Genomic DNA, 7,770 nt, shown 5'->3' on the forward strand with positions numbered 1-7,770 from the left:
CTCCAACATGCTCCAAGATGTCATTTGGCGCCTGAATATCACAAATATGGTCAACAGAATTATCGGAACCAAAAGTGATAGAAAGTTCAAACATGTCTCAAAACGGCGTATAACGTCATAATATCACGTTTTGGGCACATTTTGTTTTTTATCTCCAACATACTCCAAGATGTCATTTGGCGCCTGAATATCACAAATATGGTCGACAAAATTACCGGAACCAAAAGTGATAGAAAGTTCAAACTTGTCTCAGAACGGCATATAACGTCATAATATCACGTTTTAGGCACATTTTGTTTTTTATCTCCAACATGCTCCAAGATGTCATTTGGCGCCTGAATATCACAAATATGGTCAACAGAATTATCGGAACCAAAAGTGATAGAAAGTTCAAACATGTCTCAGAACGGCGTATAACGTCATAATATCACGTTTTGGGCACATTTTGTTTTTTATCTCCAACATACTCCAAGATGTCATTTGGCGCCTGAATATCACAAATATGGTCAACAGAATTATCGGAACCAAAAGTGATAGAAGGTTCAAACATGTCTCAGAACGGCGTATAACGTCATAATATCACGTTTTGGGCACATTTTGTTTTTTATCTCCAACATGCTCCAATGTGACATTTGGCATCTAAATATCACATATATGGTCGACAGAATTACCGGAACCAAAAGTGATAGAAAGTTCAAACATGTCTCAGAACGGCGTATAACGTCATAATATCACGTTTTAGGCACATTTTGTTTTTTATCTCCAACATGCTCCAAGATGTCATTTGGCGCCTGAATATCACAAATATGGTCAACAGAATTATCGGAACCAAAAGTGATAGAAAGTTCAAACATGTCTCAGAACGGCGTATAACGTCATAATATCACGTTTTGGGCACATTTTGTTTTTTATCTCCAACATACTCCAAGATGTCATTTGGCGCCTGAATATCACAAATATGGTCAACAGAATTATCGGAACCAAAAGTGATAGAAGGTTCAAACATGTCTCAGAACGGCGTATAACGTCATAATATCACGTTTTGGGCACATTTTGTTTTTTATCTCCAACATGCTCCAATGTGACATTTGGCATCTAAATATCACATATATGGTCGACAGAATTACCGGAACCAAAAGTGATAGAAAGTTCAAACATGTCTCAGAACGGCGTATAACGTCATAATATCACGTTTTGGGCACATTTTGTTTTTTATCTCCAACATGCTCCAATGTGACATTTGGCATCCAAATATCACATATATGGTCGACAAAATTACCGGAACCAAAAGTGATAGAAAGTTCAAACATGGCTCAGAACGGCGTATAACGTCATAATATCACGTTTTGGGCACATTTTGTTTTTTATCTCCAACATGCTCCAATATGTTATTTGGCCCCTGAATATCACAGATATGGTCAACAGAATTATCAGAACCAAAAGTGATAGAAAGTTCAAACATGTCTCAGAACGGCGTATAACGTCATAATATAGCGTTTTGGGCACATTTTGTTTTTTATCTCCAACATGCTCCAAGATGTCATTTGGCCCCTGAATATCACAGATATGGTCAACAGAATTATCGGAACCAAAAGTGATAGAAAGTTCAAACATGTCTCAGAACGGCATATAACGTCGTAATATCACGTTTTAGGCACATTTTGTTTTTTATCTCCAACATGCTCCAAGATGTCATTTGGCGCCTGAATATCACAAATATGGTCAACAGAATTATCGGAACCAAAAGTGATAGAAAGTTCAAACATGTCTCAAAACGGCGTATAACGTCATAATATCACGTTTTGGGCACATTTTGTTTTTTATCTCCAAAATACTCCAAGATGTCATTTGGCGCCTGAATATCACAAATATGGTCGACAAAATTACCGGAACCAAAAGTGATAGAAAGTTCAAACATGTCTCAGAACGGCGTATAACGTCATAATATCACGTTTTAGGCACATTTTGTTTTTTATCTCCAACATGCTCCAAGATGTCATTTGGCGCCTGAATATCACAAAAATGGTCAACAGAATTATCGGAACCAAAAGTGATAGAAAGTTCAAACATGTCTCAGAACGGCGTATAACGTCATAATATCACGTTTTGGGCACATTTTGTTTTTTATCTCCAACATGCTCCAATATGTTATTTGGCTCCTGAATATCACAAATATGGTCAACAGAATTATCGGAACCAAAAGTGATAGAAAGTTCAAACATGTCTCAGAACGGCGTATAACGTCATAATATCACTTTTTGGGCACATTTTGTTTTTTATCTCCAACATGCTCCAAGATGTCATTTCGCCCCTGAATATCACAAAAATGGTCAACAGAATTATCGGAACCAAAAGTGATAGAAAGTTCAAACATGGCTCAGAACGGCGTATAACGTCATAATATCACGTTTTGGGCACATTTTGTTTTTTATCTCCAACATGCTCCAATGTGACATTTGGCATCTAAATATCACATATATGGTCGACAGAATTACCGGAACCAAAAGTGATAGAAAGTTCAAACATGTCTCAGAACGGCGTATAACGTCATAATATCACGTTTTGGGCACATTTTGTTTTTTATCTCCAACATGCTCCAAGATGTCATTTCGCCCCTGAATATCACAAAAATGGTCAACAGAATTATCGGAACCAAAAGTGATAGAAAGTTCAAACATGGCTCAGAACGGCGTATAACGTCATAATATCACGTTTTGGGCACATTTTGTTTTTTATCTCCAACATGCTCCAATGTGACATTTGGCATCTAAATATCACATATATGGTCGACAGAATTACCGGAACCAAAAGTGATAGAAAGATCAAACATGTCTCAGAACGGCGCATAACGTCATAATATAGCGTTTTGGGCACATTTTGTTTTTTATCTCCAGCATGCTCCAAGATGTCATTTGGCCCCTGAATATCACAGATATGGTCAACAGAATTATCGGAACCAAAAGTGATAGAAAGTTCAAACATGTCTCAGAACGGCATATAACGTCATAATATCACGTTTTAGGCACATTTTGTTTTTTATCTCCAACATGCTCCAAGATGTCATTTGGCGCCTGAATATCACAAATATGGTCAACAGAATTATCGGAACCAAAAGTGATAGAAAGTTCAAACATGTCTCAGAACGGCGTATAACGTCATAATATCACGTTTTGGGCACATTTTGTTTTTTATCTCCAACATACTCCAAGATGTCATTTGGCGCCTGAATATCACAAATATGGTCAACAGAATTATCGGAACCAAAAGTGATAGAAGGTTCAAACATGTCTCAGAACGGCGTATAACGTCATAATATCACGTTTTGGGCACATTTTGTTTTTTATCTCCAACATGCTCCAATGTGACATTTGGCATCTAAATATCACATATATGGTCGACAGAATTACCGGAACCAAAAGTGATAGAAAGTTCAAACATGTCTGAGAACGGCGTATAACGTCATAATATAGCGTTTTGGGCACATTTTGTTTTTTATCTCCAGCATGCTCCAAGATGTCATTTGGCCCCTGAATATCACAGATATGGTCAACAGAATTATCGGAACCAAAAGTGATAGAAAGTTCAAACATGTCTCAGAACGGCATATAACGTTATAATATCACGTTTTGGGCACATTTTGTTTTTTATCTCCAACATACTCCAAGATGTCATTTGGCGCCTGAATATCACAAATATGGTCGACAAAATTACCGGAACCAAAAGTGATAGAAAGTTCAAACTTGTCTCAGAACGGCATATAACGTCATAATATCACGTTTTAGGCACATTTTGTTTTTTATCTCCAACATGCTCCAAGATGTCATTTGGCCCCTGAATATCACAGATATGGTCAACAGAATTATCGGAACCAAAAGTGATAGAAAGTTCAAACATGTCTCAGAACGGCATATAACGTCATAATATCACGTTTTAGGCACATTTTGTTTTTTATCTCCAACATGCTCCAAGATGTCATTTGGCGCCTGAATATCACAAATATGGTCAACAGAATTATCGGAACCAAAAGTGATAGAAAGTTCAAACATGTCTCAGAACGGCGTATAACGTCATAATATCACGTTTTGGGCACATTTTGTTTTTTATCTCCAACATACTCCAAGATGTCATTTGGCGCCTGAATATCACAAATATGGTCAACAGAATTATCGGAACCAAAAGTGATAGAAGGTTCAAACATGTCTCAGAACGGCGTATAACGTCATAATATCACGTTTTGGGCACATTTTGTTTTTTATCTCCAACATGCTCCAATGTGACATTTGGCATCTAAATATCACATATATGGTCGACAGAATTACCGGAACCAAAAGTGATAGAAAGTTCAAACATGTCTCAGAACGGCGTATAACGTCATAATATAGCGTTTTGGGCACATTTTGTTTTTTATCTCCAGCATGCTCCAAGATGTCATTTGGCCCCTGAATATCACAGATATGGTCAACAGAATTATCGGAACCAAAAGTGATAGAAAGTTCAAACATGTCTCAGAACGGCATATAACGTCATAATATCACGTTTTGGGCACATTTTGTTTTTTATCTCCAACATACTCCAAGATGTCATTTGGCGCCTGAATATCACAAATATGGTCGACAAAATTACCGGAACCAAAAGTGATAGAAAGTTCAAACTTGTCTCAGAACGGCATATAACGTCATAATATCACGTTTTAGGCACATTTTGTTTTTTATCTCCAACATGCTCCAAGATGTCATTTGGCGCCTGAATATCACAAATATGGTCAACAGAATTATCGGAACCAAAAGTGATAGAAGGTTCAAACATGTCTCAGAACGGCGTATAACGTCATAATATCACGTTTTGGGCACATTTTGTTTTTTATCTCCAACATGCTCCAATGTGACATTTGGCATCTAAATATCACATATATGGTCGACAGAATTACCGGAACCAAAAGTGATAGAAAGTTCAAACATGTCTGAGAACGGCGTATAACGTCATAATATAGCGTTTTGGGCACATTTTGTTTTTTATCTCCAGCATGCTCCAAGATGTCATTTGGCCCCTGAATATCACAGATATGGTCAACAGAATTATCGGAACCAAAAGTGATAGAAAGTTCAAACATGTCTTAGAACGGCATATAACGTTATAATATCACGTTTTAGGCACATTTTGTTTTTTATCTCCAACATGCTCCAAGATGTCATTTGGCCCCTGAATATCACAGATATGGTCAACAGAATTATCGGAACCAAAAGTGATAGAAAGTTCAAACATGTCTCAGAACGGCATATAACGTCATAATATCACGTTTTAGGCACATTTTGTTTTTTATCTCCAACATGCTCCAAGATGTCATTTGGCGCCTGAATATCACAAATATGGTCAACAGAATTATCGGAACCAAAAGTGATAGAAAGTTCAAACATGTCTCAGAACGGCGTATAACGTCATAATATCACGTTTTGGGCACATTTTGTTTTTTATCTCCAACATACTCCAAGATGTCATTTGGCGCCTGAATATCACAAATATGGTCAACAGAATTATCGGAACCAAAAGTGATAGAAGGTTCAAACATGTCTCAGAACGGCGTATAACGTCATAATATCACGTTTTGGGCACATTTTGTTTTTTATCTCCAACATGCTCCAATGTGACATTTGGCATCTAAATATCACATATATGGTCGACAGAATTACCGGAACCAAAAGTGATAGAAAGTTCAAACATGTCTCAGAACGGCGTATAACGTCATAATATAGCGTTTTGGGCACATTTTGTTTTTTATCTCCAGCATGCTCCAAGATGTCATTTGGCCCCTGAATATCACAGATATGGTCAACAGAATTATCGGAACCAAAAGTGATAGAAAGTTCAAACATGTCTCAGAACGGCATATAACGTCATAATATCCCGTTTTGGGCACATTTTGTTTTTTATCTCCAACATACTCCAAGATGTCATTTGGCGCCTGAATATCACAAATATGGTCGACAAAATTACCGGAACCAAAAGTGATAGAAAGTTCAAACTTGTCTCAGAACGGCATATAACGTCATAATATCACGTTTTAGGCACATTTTGTTTTTTATCTCCAACATGCTCCAAGATGTCATTTGGCGCCTGAATATCACAAATATGGTCAACAGAATTATCGGAACCAAAAGTGATAGAAAGTTCAAACATGTCTCAGAACGGCGTATAACGTCATAATATCACGTTTTGGGCACATTTTGTTTTTTATCTCCAACATACTCCAAGATGTCATTTGGCGCCTGAATATCACAAATATGGTCAACAGAATTATCGGAACCAAAAGTGATAGAAGGTTCAAACATGTCTCAGAACGGCGTATAACGTCATAATATCACGTTTTGGGCACATTTTGTTTTTTATCTCCAACATGCTCCAATGTGACATTTGGCATCTAAATATCACATATATGGTCGACAGAATTACCGGAACCAAAAGTGATAGAAAGTTCAAACATGTCTCAGAACGGCGTATAACGTCATAATATCACGTTTTGGGCACATTTTGTTTTTTATCTCCAACATGCTCCAAGATGTCATTTGGCCCCTGAATATCACAAAAATGGTTAACAGAATTATCGGAACCAAAAGTGATAGAAAGTTCAAACATGGCCCAGAACGGCGTATAACGTCATAATATCACGTTTTGGGCACATTTTGTTTTTTATCTCCAACATGCTCCAAGATGTCATTTGGCCCCTGAATATCACAGATATGGTCAACAGAATTATCGGAACCAAAAGTGATAGAAAGTTCAAACATGTCTCAGAACGGCATATAACGTCATAATATCACGTTTTAGGCACATTTTGTTTTTTATCTCCAACATGCTCCAAGATGTCATTTGGCGCCTGAATATCACAAATATGGTCAACAGAATTATCGGAACCAAAAGTGATAGAAAGTTCAAACATGTCTCAAAACGGCGTATAACGTCATAATATCACGTTTTGGGCACATTTTGTTTTTTATCTCCAAAATACTCCAAGATGTCATTTGGCGCCTGAATATCACAAATATGGTCGACAAAATTACCGGAACCAAAAGTGATAGAAAGTTCAAACATGTCTCAGAACGGCGTATAACGTCATAATATCACGTTTTAGGCACATTTTGTTTTTTATCTCCAACATGCTCCAAGATGTCATTTGGCGCCTGAATATCACAAAAATGGTCAACAGAATTATCGGAACCAAAAGTGATAGAAAGTTCAAACATGTCTCAGAACGGCGTATAACGTCATAATATCACGTTTTGGGCACATTTTGTTTTTTATCTCCAACATGCTCCAATATGTTATTTGGCCCCTGAATATCACAAATATGGTCAACAGAATTAGCGGAACCAAAAGTGATAGAAAGTTCAAACATGTCTCAGAACGGCGTATAACGTCATAATATCACGTTTTGGGCACATTTTGTTTTTTATCTCCAACATGCTCCAATATGTTATTTGGCCCCTGAATATCACAGATATGGTCAACAGAATTATCGGAACCAAAAGTGATAGAAAGTTCAAACATGTCTCAGAACGGCGTATAACGTCATAATATCACGTTTTAGGCACATTTTGTTTTTTATCTCCAACATGCTCCAAGATGTCATTTGGCGCCTGAATATCACAAATATGGTCAACAGAATTATCGGAACCAAAAGTGATAGAAAGTTCAAACATGTCTCAAAACGGCGTATAACGTCATAATATCACGTTTTGGGCACATTTTGTTTTTTATCTCCAACATACTCCAAGA

Source organism: Onthophagus taurus, chromosome 11, assembly GCF_036711975.1.
Source record: "Onthophagus taurus isolate NC chromosome 11, IU_Otau_3.0, whole genome shotgun sequence".
NCBI lineage: Eukaryota > Metazoa > Arthropoda > Insecta > Coleoptera > Scarabaeidae > Onthophagus > Onthophagus taurus.